The sequence below is a fragment of the Chionomys nivalis genome, chromosome 8, assembly GCF_950005125.1.
Source record: "Chionomys nivalis chromosome 8, mChiNiv1.1, whole genome shotgun sequence".
In the NCBI taxonomy this organism is placed as follows: domain Eukaryota; kingdom Metazoa; phylum Chordata; class Mammalia; order Rodentia; family Cricetidae; genus Chionomys; species Chionomys nivalis.
Window position 1 is genome coordinate 75,969,926 of NC_080093.1, and position 15,252 is coordinate 75,985,177.

Below are 15,252 nucleotides of genomic sequence, written 5' to 3' on the forward strand. Positions count from 1 at the left end.
ACAGCCTGGTGTCAAGGGTCTATGCCTGCTTCCTTTCTTTCTTGTCTTCCCAGACTTCTTTCCTCTCCTCCCTTCTCCTCCTCATCCTTCTTCCTCCCTTCTTCCTTCCCAGTGGTGAGAATGGAGTTTTAACCCTGAGCTAACACCTAACCTAAATATTCCTGCTTCCTAGATCATGTCTCCTTCCTTCCTTCCTTCCTTCCTTCCTTCCTTCCTTCCTTCCTTCCTTCCTTCCTCCCTCCCTCCCTCCCTCTCTCTTCCTTCCTTCATCTATCTATCTATCTATCTATCTATCTATCTATCTATCTATCTATCTATCTATCATCTATCTATCTATCTATCTATCGCCTTTTGTTGTTGCTGTTGTTTTTGAGACAGGGTCTCTCTGTGTAGTCCTGGCTTTCCTGGAACTTACTCTATAGACCAGACTGGCCTCAAACTCAGGGGTCCACCTGCCTCTACCTCCAAAGTGCTGAGACTACAGGTGTGTGTGACCATGCCTGGTTTCTACCTCTTCTTTATAAGGACCCTGCAGTATAATAAGACGACTCAGGACAATGTGCCCACTACTCATCTCTCAGAAGGCCCTCTTGCTGTATAAGGCCACATATACTCAGATTCCCAGGGTGAGGGTATGGACATTTTTAGAGGGGTTGTTATTGTTGGGCCCCTGGGTGTAATGGGACCAGGGAAGAAGAAGTGCAGGGTGGGGGTGATGAGAGTGGGGGTGGTCAGGATGGAAAAGCAGCTGATATTTCCCAGCACCAATCCTATGCAAGGCATGGTGGGGCTGGGGGTGCTGGTCACCCCTACTGTTTGCTGTCTGCTGATTTTCAGGCAAGGAGGCCCTCTGGGGGAGGTGAGAGTGGTGAGCCCGATCCTGAAGGGGACAGACAGTTCTGGGCCCCTTGAGCAAGGCACTCCAAGCAGCAGAACCTGTGAGGTGTGAGGTCAGGGAGAAGGCAAACTCATGTGGAAGTTGACTGATCTGGGCCTGGAAAGTGGGAGACAAGCAATCTGATGGAGGAAGCCAGTGTGGACATCTCGGCAATCTGATGGAGGAAGCCAGTGTGGACGTCCTGGTCCCTTTACTCTGACATAAAGCACTGTTGCTCTTAATAGTTAACAGTTTGTCTGCGAGTCCTTAGTGCATGCCAAGGCTCTGGATATTAGCGAGACCCTCATTTGATGCTTCACTTCTGGTTCCTGATCCTGCCCGCTTCCCCCACTCAGAGATAGAACAAAGCAGAAAAGTGTCTGAGTCACGGCAGGTACTACAGAGTAAAGGTGCCACAGGGGTAGGGGTCCAGGCACAGGCCATCATAGCCTCCTCCATTAAGTCCTTGTTCAGGACAAGGTCCACTCCTAAAGGCAGAACTCTGCTGCCAAGCCCTGGCCAAGGCATACACAGCGCAGCCATCTTGAGCTTCCAATTATGGCTCTGCCTATGGTTTGTTTTTCTTTTGAGACAGGGTCCTTCATAGTGAGGCTGGCCTACAGTGCCCTGTGAAGGAGACTGGCTTTGAACTTCTGTTTCTTCTGCCTCTGTCTCCTGAATTCTGGGATTAATGGGCATGCACCACCATACTTGGTTTTATCAGGGCTAAGGGCTTTGTGCCTGTTTGGCAAGTACTCTACCATGTTTTTTTTCTGTTCCAAGGAAACTGAGAAATGAGCCCAGTGCTCAAGACATCATGGACAAGCTGGGTGCTGCCTAGCGCAGCCTCGAATGGCCCGGCCAGTGACCATGTCTCCCAGCATCTGCTGCACCTTGGTGAGACCATATAATAGCATTCGGGTCAATGAAAGGTAGCCTAAAAAACTTTGCACCGCCTCCAGGCCCACTCAGATGCTCACTCACTTCCGTGCCATTACAGAGCGCCTGCTGTATAACTTCCCTGAGCTTCAGGGAGGACACCGGCTCCCTCCCCACACAGAATTCTAGCACACTGGAATTGCACATCTGCACAGCACACTTGATTCCATCAGGCACCTGTCCCAAGCTCTTCTCCTTATGCAATCCATCACCAACTTGACTCCTGGCCAAGTGATACACTATTCTATCAGATCTAAGAATATAGGCCCTCCTCAGTGCTGCCTCCGACTCCCAGGCGGCAGGCGAGAAAGCTGAGGGACAGAGAGATTTAGCGACTCGCCTATAATCACACAGCCAGAAAGCTGGGAAGGTGGGTTTGGAAACTGATGCTAGCCAGATTCAGGAACTTTTAATGTAGTCTTCATTTCCTCAACCAGCAAACCCAGCGGCGGCTAGCAGGCACCCCTGGGAAAGAAATGCAAACTGGGACCCTCACTCCAGACCTACTAAATGAAACTCCAGTGTGGTCCAGCAATCAGAGGCAGGCGAGCCCTGCAGAGGGTCAATGATATGCCCAGCGGTTAGAATCACAGCCCACACTCACCTCTGACTCTCCAGCCTGTGAAATGCTTCTCTGCGTTTTACTTCCATACTGTGTTAGTGACTCACCCTTCCCTTCCTCTGGAGCCTCGTAGTCTGGACCTATAGGTCCTGGCTGCAAGAGTTTAATCAAATACTCTTTAATTCATGAATGTATGTATGTGTTGTGTGTGTGTGTGTGCAGGTGACTGTGGAAGCCAGAGGAGAGCACTGGATCCCCTGGAGATGGTGCCACAGGCATGGGTGAGCCACCAGATGTGTGGTGAAGGCGACCTAGTCCTCAAGGTCCAGCAGCTCCTCCCCCCTTCATTTCAGGGGCAAGTGCTCCCAACCTGAGCCAGCCGTGCTCCCCTCCCCCACAGAGGTCCTCGCCAATAAGCTTTAGGGAGCAAACCCACGGTCATCCCAGGTGTAGACCCTATGGTAACCTGGGATTCTCCTGGGTTCAACTGATTCCTGCAGCTGCCTCGACAGGACGCCTCATCTCCACCTGAAGCCTTCCTTCTTTATCAGTCTGTCCAGCTGTTACTGCTTGGTTTCTCTGCCCGGATTCTGAAGTTTTTCTCCTTCGCAACAGGAATTAGAGCAGAGATGGAGCCTGAACCTCGATCCTACTGTGCACCCCCCAAGTTCCTCCATGCAGTTCCCAAGTGGGAATTAACAGCTGCCAGCCCGGTAAAGTCAAGACCTTCTGGTTCTTAGTTTGACCGGGGCAAGATAAGAGGCTGAAAAATATCCTGTGTGTGGGCAGCATGGCAGGGCCATCGTGGAAAGGCACAGGCAAGGCGCTCAGACTCTTAAGAACTGAGTGGGGCCCCATTCTTTGGAACAAAGACCCCCAGGATAAATGGGAGCCCCCCCACCCCCCACTACCGCCTGCCTTCCTCTCTGAGGATCTCTTGGCCCTGCAGAGAAAGAAGAGCAGTGTTTAAGGCTGAGCTTTGAAGACAGCCTGGGCCCTCTTCTTTCTCCACACAGCTCAAACGCCACCTCCTCGGGAAGTCTTCCCAAAACTTCATTTTTATCTCCTACACGCACAGTCCTTGTCTACCCACTTTACATTCCCCACCTAGCCTTTGGAGGTCTAGAGACCTCTCTGGACCTCGGTTTTCTCCTCCGTAAAATCAGCTTTCTTAGTTCTGTGGCCCCGAGACAGGGAGTGCCCCATCACGGAGGAACCATAAATACATCTCCAGGGAACAGCATCCCCAAGTCAGATCTCACTCCTCCGCAACACACGCGATCGGTCACACTCAGGGCGCAGCTAGGCAGGTTTCCCCCGCAACCTCCCTGGCGAACACTAGCTAATTTTGGCGGGGCTTACCCGGGAGGTCCCCGCCCCCGCGCCACCAACTGCATATTAACGTTCAGCCCCTTGGCACACATGTTTCCAACGCTTGCCAACACCCCAACTCCTCCAGCCAGCAAGGACATACACTGCACAAACCTGGACGTTCCGGGAATTGAGAACTGCACAGGCCTCCGGTGTAGGGAAACGGGTGAGCGGAATGCTGCTTGGGTGCTTCAGGGGACAGGTGGGCTACCCGGGACACAGAGGAGACCAGGGTTGAGGCCCGCATGCAATGCCTGGTGCAGCCAGTACGGCGCCCGTCACTTGCCAGTCTTTCATTCCTTACTTTACAGGCGCAAACACTGCGCCCCAAAGGAGCTTGGCAACCGGAGAAACTCCCCAATCGCCTTTCGGGGTGCCGCTGCAGCGGGGCGCACAGGCCCGGCTCCCCATTCAGCCCCGAACCACAGCGTCACCTACCTCCCGCAGGGGGACAGGCGCGGCAGCCGCTGCCCACGGTCGCAAGGATCCCGAGTAGAGACTCGCGGCCGGGAGCTCCAGAGTGCAGGGCTGTGGATGATCCCGGGGCACGAGCGCAGGCAACTGAGAGCCACGTTCCGGGAGCCGCAGTGGGACGCGTGGAGACGTCCGAGCTCAGGAGCCGAGCGCGAGCTGGAGCTACAGATGGGGCTGCAGCTGGAAGTGGGGCTGGAGCCGGAGCGAGGACCCGAGTAGGGGCGGGACTGACGCACGGGCCGCACGCCAGGGCTCACGTGACCGCCTCGGGGTGGCCACCACCTCCTTTTAGCTGCCGCTAGTCTCCTGGCTCCCCGCCTGTTAAACGCTTCCCGAGAGTCTGGGTCTAAAGCCGGTTGGTTACGCAGCTGTGTGAGTCTCTTTGTCTTTCAGGCCCAGGACGGGGCTCGGTGGCAGAGTGTGCCGAGCATAACCTAAAATACTTTTATCAGATCATCTTTAGGTTTTCTTCTGCTTTGAAGAAACTTCAGACTCTTCACAAGGCTGGGGGGGGGTGTTAAAGAAGGGGGAGAAACAAAAATTTTGTTGAAAAATGCCACGATGAATCCAAATGTGTGGTAGGTAACTCGGGATCCTTGCGACCGTGGACAGCGGTTGTTTTGTCTCTGTGTGTGCCTAAGAATCTGATCCTCCGGAACTGGAGTTACAGACAGCTGTGAGCTGCAGTGTGGATGCTGGGAATCAAACCCAGGTCCTCTGGAAGCTCAGCCAGTACTCTTAACTGCTAAGCCATCTCTCCACCCACCCGACATACACTTATTTTGTTGTTATTTGAGACACCCTGGCCTCTATGTCCCAGTAAACTTCCTGCCTCTGGGTGCCGAGCTGCCATCTGGATAAACCTTCTGTCTTTGTTAATCACCTAGTGTGTGCTGTTTAGATTTGTCTATTCAACACAAACATGCTTCTTCTGAAAAGAGGAGCCCGCACAGAGAAAATCTGGAGCCTGCACCAGATGGCCTGTAGATCATTTTCTTAATTAAATGATTGATTTGGAAGGGCCCGGTTCCTTTTGGGCAGTGTTACCCCTAGGCAGGTGGTCCTGGTGCTGAGCAAGCCTGGCAGAGAAAGCACTGGGCGGCATTCCTCTGTGGCTTCAGCTTCAGTTCCTGCCTCCAGGTTCCTGCCCTGACTTCCCTTCATGATGGACTGTTTGCTGTAAGCTGAAATAAATCCTTTCCTCCCCAGGCTGCTTTTGGTCATAGTGTTTTATTATAGCCGCAGAAACCCACCTAGGACAGCCTGGGGTATTGCGATACTGGTAAGGGAAAGGGACCTGACACACAGGCAGAAGTACCCCCTTAGAATTCTCATCACACCTTATCAGACTCCACTTTGTACATGAAACACCGAGGCTACCAATGGGACTTTTCCAGGCTTACACAGCTAGTAAGTGACAGAGGCAAGATCTGGCCCAGAGCTGGGTATTTTCAAACCCCTTTTGTCCTGTAAGCCTTGGCTCTTTGGTGTCTGGGAGAGCAGTAAATCCTTTTTTCCCAGAGGAAGTCAGCCCTTCAGACATGAACACTGTTGTCAGTATGGATATTCCTTGCAAAAAGTTGGACTTTTTCTTTCTTTGTTTCTTCTTTTGAGACAGAGTCTCTCTATATATCTCCGACTGTTCTGGAATTCACTGTGCTGACCGGACTGGCCTCTGCCTCCTGAATGCTGGGACTAAAGGCACGCTCCATCCACAACGTCGGGCAAGTTTGACTTTCTTGATTAAGACCCCATGTTGCCACACGAACTCAGAGAGGCAAATGCTTCTACCTGGAGCTGCCCAGCATGACAGGCCACAGCCCTTCTCAAAGATCAGCCTCTGAGCCCACAGGGAGCTGGATTCACACTTTTGATCGCAACTTTCCAAACAGATGAAATTGAGCATGTTTTCAGGTGCTCCTTAGATATTTGAATGTCACTATAGAGCCTAGCAGTCCCTCTCCATTCTAGGCCTAAGGGTAAAGGGAATATGCACCACACCAAAGGAACCAGGGAGTTGGCAGACTGCTTAGGAGGCAAAGGCATTTGCCAAGCCTGACAAATAAGCCTGGGTCGATCCTGGGACTCACACTGTGGGAGAGAACTAGCTTCTGCTGGATATCCTCTGGCCTCAACATACACACTGGAACATGTATGCACCTACACATACATGCACACACAGAGAGAGAGCAAATTACTGTAATTAAAAGGAATCAGAATAGATGCCTATCTGAAAAAAAACAAAACAAACCCCAACTACGTATGGAGCTGGGTGTAACTGCACCTGTCTGTAATTCCAGAACTCAAGAAGCTGAGGCAGGGGGCTGAAGAGATGGTTCAGCCATTAAGAACACTGGCTGCTCCTCCACAGGATCCAGGTTCAGTTTCCCAGCATCCACATGGTGACTGACAACTCCACCTCCAGTCCAAAGCAAGGTTTTGTGTGTTTGGTTTGTTTTTTGTTTTTGGACGGGAGGGGGGGGGCTCGCTGGTAAAGACTTTCTGTTTTACTCTTTTCACTGTACACATAGGACTGGACATTTTAAATACTTAGGATCACGCCTGCAGTACAGTTCAAACTTAGAAACCAGCTTCCTTTATATGGAAGAGGAGGCAAATGAGGTAGGGGAATGAACAATAACTTTGTATTATTTGTGTTTTCCTTTCTTTGCTCCAGTTTCACTAAGGAACACTTTACTGCTTTTCCAACAGTTATTTTTAAATGTCACTTAAAGACAGAAACTCCCACAAAACTAGACAGCCTGGTTGCTCTGACTTCTGTGGCCTCTCCACCCTTCCTTGGCTGCGGCTGGCTTTGCATTTGATCTGTCCTCGCTGCTGCGAAACCCAAGGCGCCAATCAGCAGAGAAGCATGGTCAACAGGCGAGGGGGAGGCCAGCTGGGAGACAAGGATACTAGAGAGAGGCTCGGGGAGCAGATGGAAGTCTTGGCCTCTCTGGGGTTGGAGTTGGAGGCAGGCAGGTCCTGAACACCTGGAGGAACAGCTGTGCCCTTCCCTAAAATCAGGTCTAAGGGGTATAGAATAAACTCTGACTGGATTGAAATTATGACTCTGTGTGTGTGTGTGTAAATGTGCTCTGCGTTATTTTGGGGAGAGAGCCTACATAAAGAGAGCTCTGTGCCTTCCTGTGACCGAGAAGAGGATGATCTTCCAGAAGGCCAGGGCCTGGCCATGCCCAGGCAGTGATTGTGTTAGTGCATAGGATAGACAGCACTGGGTAGAAATGTTTGCTTCTGTCTTTGAGCTCAAAGGCCAATGGATTCAGATGGATTGGCCTTCCCCAAGAATAAAAACCAGGGTAGGGATGTTGTAACTTAGTGTTAAATTGTGTGTTTAACCTATAAGAGACCCTGGGTTTGATCCTCAGCATACACACACATTTAAAAAAGCAATACCCCCAAAAACAAATGAAACAAAACAAACACAAAAAACTCCTGGCATGGCGCATACCTTTAATCCCAGCACTCGTGAAGCAGAGGCAGGTGGATCTCTGTGAGTTCGAGGCCAGCCTGGTCTACGAAGCAAGTTCTAGGACAGCCAGGGCTACACAGAAACACTGTCTCAAAAATAAAATAAAAAATAAAAAAATAAAGCAAAACCATTTTTTTTTCGTCAATGTTTTCTTGGTCAATAATGTCCTCAGTCCTGAACACATGGTATTGGGCTACTAAAAGCTATCGTTTGTTGTCCTAGAATGGGCACGCTAGTATCATACAAGTTGACATACTAGGGTCCAGTTTCTTCCTGGGGGGGAGGCCTGTGAGTACCTTATAGAGCAGCGAGTAAAGAAGGTATTCATAGAATCCCCCAGAACTGTGGTGAGGATCTTGAGGTGCAGTTGGTAAAAGATGGCTCAGATTCCTGGGATGGGGATTCCCCTCAGTGCTTGGCCTGTGTTGCCCCATTTGATCTTTAAAAACATCCTCAGGGAGGCTGAAGGCATGACGCTGTGGTTAAGAGCATATACTAGTCTTGCAGAGAACCAGAGTTCGGTTCCCAGGACCCACATCAGCCAGCTCTAGGGGAATCCGGTGCCTACTTCCGGAGTCTGCAGACACCTTCATCCACATGCATAAACCCACACAGAGACACCCAAACACACATAATTAAAAGCAATTAAAGGGCAGTAGTGGCACACCCCTTACTCCCAGCACTTAGCAGGCAGATCTCTGAGTTTAAGTCCAGCTCGCTCTACAGACCAAGTTCCAGGAAAGCTGGGGTCTTAAACAAACAAAAGAGCAAACAACCAAACAACAAGAACAACAAAAACAAAGACGAACAAAAACTTCTTCAGGGTCTGGGTAGATTCAGGGTCAGGGGCAATCAGTCCAGTGCTTGTTTTACAAGGCTCTTGTAGAAAGCCTGACCCTTGGCAGGTGAGTGTAAGCCTAGTGATGGAGGCATGGAGGATCCCTGGCGCTCACTGGCTAGTCTTGTCCCAACAGGAGAATGCCAGAGGAAGACATGTAACACTGACCTCTGGTTAGCACACACACAGATGCCCACACGTGCACGGCTTCATTCTGAGAGGACCAGATGGGTGTCTGACACACTGTGGGTCAGTGAAATAGTGGGTGGAATCAAAAAAACAGAATTCTCAGGTGGCTGCTATTGTTGCTACCCCTTTACGGTCAGTCTCCCAAGGTCACATAGCTTGTTAGCCTGTGGTTTCCCAGCCATTGGGTTACTACGCTGCCTTAGTTTAACAAACCTCTTCAAACTGAGCAGCTCAAATCATTCTGGAGAACAGTTCTTAAAAACAAGGAGTCAGGCACCTGTCCCTCTTTGAAGGGTCTCAGGGGCTGGGGAGATGGCCAAGTAGATAAAGGCGCTTGCTGCTAGGCCTGGCAAGCCGAGGTCAGTCCCTGGAAGCCAGGGAAGGAAACAGCAAATCCTCCAAGTTGTCCTTTACTGTCTATGTGAGCACTGGTGTGCCCCCCTCCCCCAGCAAATAAATAAACAAAGTTTAGGAAAGGTTACCTGTATTCCTTGATGAGTCTTTGCCTTTCTGTCCCTTCGTATCTTCATTCCCTCATCTCCTGTGGTTTCTTACCTCTCTTTTCAGGGTCACTTGGATAATCTAGGCTAGTCTCCCCATCCTTATGTTTTTGAGACAGGATTTCAAACAGGTCACGTATCCTCTAATTAGGGATACAGCCAAGGATGACCTTGAGCCCCTGATCCTAACTGCTCCCACCCGCGTAGGGGAATGGCAGGTTTGTGAATCTACACAGCTGAATCTACTCTCCAGTCATGAAGTTCTGTAATTCAATCATAGCTGGGAAAAAAAAAATCCTTTTGTCCCATAGGGCAACGAAAAACGGTGGGGATTTGGGTGTGAACACCGCTCTGGGTTGGTGCTGTGTGGTGTGGGAGGCTTTAGTTCTCATATCCACCCACCTGTCTTTACGGTGGTTTTAAAAGTTTGTTATCGTCCATAAACACTGCAAGGAAATGAATGACCCTATTTAAATAAAGTCTGCAAAGTAAACTTGGAGGATTTAAGACTGCTGAAAAAGAGATATCAAACTTGGGGATATCAGAGAAGAAGAAAAATTTAAACTACATTTTGTTTTAAAGATTTCAAGCTGATCTTCAGAATCTGAACGGCAGAAAACGAAGGTTTGCTAGAAGACACTCTCTAGTTACTTCGTTTTTCTAAAAACTGAAAATAAGTCTGCATCCGAGTGGGGCTTGAGAGAGAGACGGGAGAACACTAGCCTGGCACAAATGACCAGGTCTTTTCCCCACTCGGTGAAACTGATGAGAACGAAGGAGCCCACAGCAACAAAAGATCCGTGACAACGCTGAGCCTGGACCCCGGGGAGTGCCCGGAGGCCGCAGGATCAGTTTGGTTCAAACCGGGTTCCTAGGCGACTGCCCCACCCACTCGAGCGGGCACGCGGCAGCGCAGCACTGCCCCCAGGTGGCCGCAGGCAGCATCACGTCCATGGAAAATGCAAAACTCATATTCTCCCATGCTACAATCAAGTGTTCCTGGTTGACACGCAGAGACTGTTCTTTCCTTTTTAGTGGTACGTTCCTGCTTGCTGCCCGTGCCGGAAACCAGAGCATCGGCAAACCAGTGGCGGATGTCACTACATGCAGAAAGACTGAGCTCACATTAGGCTCAGAAACACCCGGGGGGCGGGGCTTGCAAGTGAAATACACCACGTCATCACACTGATATACTCTGAATGGTTGCAGCTACAGGCGGGAGGTAGCGTGGCCGAGTGGTCTAAGGCGCTGGATTTAGGCTCCAGTCATTTCGATGGCGTGGGTTCGAATCCCACCGCTGCCATATCCCTAGGTTTTATTTTCTCGGCTTGTATGGTCTTGGTTCTGTCCTCTGTTTCGATCCCTATGAAGCTCGTTTTTAAAAGCAAAAGATGAAGAAAAGAAAAACGGCACAAAGAAGTTTATCTCTCTCTCTAGCTTTGTACACAAACCTCTTTCTTGACCAATTTTCTTCCCTAAAAAACAAGACACAAAACAAAACACCTCCCCTCTTTCAGGGCAGTGGTTCTGGGGCACTTTGCGAATAGCCAACAGGAGGTCCGAGTCTTAGTTCACACTTCGTGGGTCTCCGCCAAGGGTAAAGACAGTTTGTGGGTAATTGCATTTACGACCTGAATTAGAGAAAGTCCCTTCCCGGGGCTGGCTGACACCCATCAACCTCTATTGGTGGAAAGATGTCAGATGACTACGGAGGGCTGGGTTGCTGGGGTGGAGTAGCACCAAGTGCCCATTTTGAGGTCTCAGCTTTATTCGTTCTCCTACGCGGTCTGTAGGCTTGGTTTAGTGGTCCCTCAAAGCTTTATTATTCAACAATTATTTATGAAGGTCCTACTCTGGGCTAGAAAGCCAGCTCACAGTGAGGTTTCAGGGGTGAACAAGACAGGTATGCTGAACCCGTTGGATTCAGAGCACGAGTCGTGTGTGTTCATTTAATTACACCCGTCTCGTGCTCTGCACTGCAATGTCCTTTGTTTGGGGACAAAGAGGTGGCATTTAGCTGAACCTGAAATTGGACACTGAAGGTGGGAGAAAGATTTCCAGAAAAATGGAAACCCCAGAGGTGACGAGACCCTGGAGAGCTTGAAGTGATGTGGGGACAATCAGGGGGTCGCTGAAGAGCCGATTGAGGGCAGGAGATGAGGCCGAAGAGGTGGGCACACCGGGCCCATGAGGCTTTGAACTCAGAGGGCAATGGGAAACCATGAACGGGTTTCAGGCTGGTGAGTGGCACAATCTAGTTTGGGATTCATAAAATCCAGCAGGGGCGTTCAGTGGTTTGTAGCATGGTGGTGGCGGTTAGAATCAAAGGCACGGGAAAGAGACGTTTTGGAAGTAGATATCACAAAACTCAGGGATGACAATGCTTTGAAGAAGAGAAACATGTCAAAAGTGATGATCAGGCTTGGGTTTGGGCCACCAATGACTGACAGTGCCTGTCCTCTCTCAGGATGGACCAAGAGCAGGTGTGGGGGAAGATGAGAAGATCAGTACTGTTCACTCAGAGTCTAAGATGCTGCAGAACAAGAGGTCAGGTGGGCAAGTGGACACGGAAGTCTGCAGGCCAAGGGCACACTCAGCACAGATGACACAGATATGGAGGTCCTGGCGAATGAGGTGGCGGGAAGGGAAGGACTCACCTAGGAAGAGCACAGAGGGAGGGGAGGGCCTGGGACAGCGTCCTGAGGGATGTAGTCTTAAAACGGGGATAGGAGTGGGAGCAGAGGGGAGCACCAGGGAGGAAACCAGACAAGAAACACAGTGTGGTGTCACAGAGATCAAAGGGGATTTGAGAACGAGGGCAGGGAGCCATGCATACTGCTAGGAGATTTGGCAAGATCAAGACTGAAAACATCCACCCGGTGTCAGCAGGACAGCTCAGCTGGTAGAGGCATTTGTGTCCAGGCCAGATAACCTGAGTCTGAGTTTAGCATCCCACAAAGCGGCATGTGAGAACGCCTGAGTGCTCTTCTGACCTGCACATACGCACACATGCATACACAGAATAAATAAAATATCCATTGGGCATATGACTCACAAACAAGGTCATTAATGACTTTAAGTAAAGTCACACTGGAGCTGGTCATGGTGGCACATGCCTTTTGTCCCAGTACTTTGGGGAGGCAGAGGCAGGTGGATTTCTGAGTTTGAGGGCAGTCTGGTTCACAGAATGAGTTCTAGGACAATCAAAACTACACAGGGAAACCCTGTCTTGAAAAAGGAGGAGGAGGAGGAGGAGGAGAGAAAGAGGAAGAAGGAAGAAAGAGAAAAGGGAAGAAGAAGAAGAAGAAGAAGAAGAAGAAGAAGAAGAAGAAGAAGAAGAAGAAGAAGAAGAAGAAGAAGAAGGAAGAGAAAAAGGAAGAAGAAGGAGGAAGAAGGAGGAGGAGGAGGAAGAAGAAGAAGAAGAAGAAGAAGAAGAAGAAGAAGAAGAAGAAGAAGAAGAAGAAGAAGAAGAAGAAGAAGAAGAAGCGGCTGAAAAGGAGAGTAGACAACTCACTACACATTTTTATTCTGAAGAGGGGCAAGCCTGAGGAAGGATAGTGGAAAATAGGTACAGGTCCAGCTCTCTCTTTCTATTGCCGGTGCTGAAGGTAGAACCCAAGGCCTTACACATCTTAGGAAAACACTCCACTGCTGAGCCACACCATTCTCCTTAGAAAAGATACACCCCACCTGCAATATGTGTATGTGTGGAGTTCAGAAAACAATTTGCAGGAGTCTGTTCTCTCCTTCTACAGTGTGGGCCCCAGGAACTGACCTCAGGACACCAGGCAAGCACCTTTGCCCACTGAGCCATCTCATCACCTTGGGAAGACATAAAGATGAGCCTCGAGGCCTCTTGGACGGCTGGCATTGGTCCATAGTTGGGAATGGCTTGTAATGGGAAGCTTATAAACATGTCTCACTGGCTGCACCATTCTGACTGGCTGTGCCGCCTCGGTCTACAGTGGTTATTCTTCTGCACCCATGCCTCCTCCTTTAGTGTCTTTAAACGAGCTGGCCCTTCCTGTGAGCCTCACAGGGGCTGGTTAATTGGGGCAGCATCTAAATCCTCCAAGGGTTTAATTTGTGTCTTGGGTGGGGTGCCACATCCCTTTCCACACAGTAAAGAGAGGGAGGAAGAATTCTTGGGACAGAGATCCGTGTTGCCCCCACCCCCACCCCCGTGCTCAGTTCTTGGTCTTGCTATGATTAGAGTCTTGGTTGGGTGGGTGGGGAGGACATGGAGAAACCCAGAAAACAAGTAAACTAATTCTTGGCTAGACAATAATGCGAACATGGAAGTCTGCTTCTCCTGTCCTAAGGAAGGGAAGGTAGAAAGCGGGAGTTTAGAGAAAAGGCTGTGCATTTAGATGATGCAGATACATACAGAGAAGGAAGGAGTCCGATTGCCAGTTGCAATGGTTAGCATTGGCTGTCGGCTTGACGGAGTCTAGAGTCACTTAGGAGACCAACCGGCAGGAACAGCTGTTGGGGTTAGGTTAGGTTAGCCTCTGAGCAAGCCATGATGGATTATGTGAGAGTCTCTTAGTGGGGTCGAGGTGGGAAGACCCACTCTAGCAGTGGGCTTGGGCAGGTACGATTTTCTTCCTGACTGCAGACACAGTATGACAGGCTACTACAAGTTCCTGACACTGACTTTCCTGACACAACGGAAGGACCTTTGAACTGTGAGCCAGAATAAATCCTTCCTTAATTTGTTGCCAGGGTATTTTACCATAGCAACAGGAAGAGCAAGTATGACGGCCACCTCAGATGGCCTGAGATTTGTAGGAAGGTGGACCCCAGAGTTCAATCTCAAACCCTGGAACAGTCAGACTGCTACAGACATAATCATGTGTGACCTTTCCCACTGGGCCTGGGGAAACTCCACTACCAGGCAGGAACCCTTACCCTCTGATATGAAGCTAGTCACGGCCTCGTCTTTAAATTGACAGTGACAAATCCTACTGTAGGGTGGCTCTATTAATGAAGCAAGGTCGTACAATGCAAATTCCTGCAGGTGCCAGGCCCTAAACAGAGATGTTTACTAGTGAATTTGGGGGGGGGAGGTAGTGGTTGAGACAGGGGGTCTCTGTGTAACAGTCCTAGCTGTCCTGGGACTAGCTCTGTAGACCAGGCTGGCCTCGAACTCACAGGGCTGGGACTAAAGACCTGGGCTACCATGGCCTGACTACTAGTGATTAAAAAAAATTATGTACACACATAAAATTCTGCCTTGTGTATTTTAGAACTCTTATATTGTTTTCCTTATTTACCAGACAGGGACACACGCTGTGAGGAACGCCACCTGTGAAGGCTGACTAGTACCTCCTCCTCCATCCACTACAGTTACTTTGCTCTCTGCTACGGTCCACAGTATGTGCTCAGCTAATGCCACGTGTGCACCAGATGACAGATATACGTGGGTCTGTTTACCCATGTTATTCTGGGATCCACAACACGATGGCAGGGAGGTGCAGTTTCTGTGGAGAGCAGGACTGTGGCCTTAAACTCATAAAGATGAGCATCACTATCCATCAAGAAATACAAATGATTGGGAACCTATTCCTCACGCTGGCTTGCCTCATCCAGCCTTGATGCAGGGGAAGGAGCTTGGTCTCACCTCAACTTGAAGTGCCAGGCTTTGTTGGAGTCTATTGGAGGTGTGCCCTGTTTTGAACAGAGACAGAGGAGTGATGGGGGAGGAAGGCCAGAGGGGGGTGGGGAGTGGGGGGGAGGTGAGGGGGAAGTGGGGGTGTTTTGACTTCCTGCACCCACATAAAATGCTGTGTGTGGTGGTATATGCTTGCAATCCCAGGTGTGGGAAAGAAGAGACAGGGTGGATTCCCTAGGGTTTCTTGGCCAGCCTCGCCACTCCAAGCTCCAAATCAGTGAGAGAGATGCTGTCTGCAAAAATAAGGTAGACAGCTTCAGGAACAGCATCCTCAGATTCCACACACAAGAACACACAAACGAAATCATAAAATACTATCAGTCAAACTCTTGTGT

The 15,252-nt window shown here is 50.0% G+C and overlaps 1 protein-coding gene and 1 non-coding gene across 3 annotated transcripts in view; one reads left to right on the plus strand and one right to left on the minus strand.

Annotated features, from left to right (window-relative positions):
* The window catches only part of Eef2k (eukaryotic elongation factor 2 kinase), a 61,338-nt gene extending 56,755 nt beyond the window's left edge, over positions 1-4,583 (minus strand). Inside the window, exon 1 of one of the 2 annotated variants that reach the window (XM_057779280.1) lies at positions 4,188-4,583. The gene's annotated coding sequence lies outside the window, so the exon portion shown is untranslated. Of the gene's footprint in view, positions 1-3,863; positions 4,091-4,187 lie in introns of those variants that run through there. The other variant, XM_057779281.1, reaches the window with a different exon arrangement.
* A 5,881-nt stretch (positions 4,584-10,464) lies between these two features.
* On the plus strand, positions 10,465-10,546 carry Trnal-uag (transfer RNA leucine (anticodon UAG)). The gene has a single exon. It is a non-coding gene; the product is annotated as a tRNA-Leu (tRNA).
* The last annotated feature ends 4,706 nt before the right edge of the window (positions 10,547-15,252 follow it).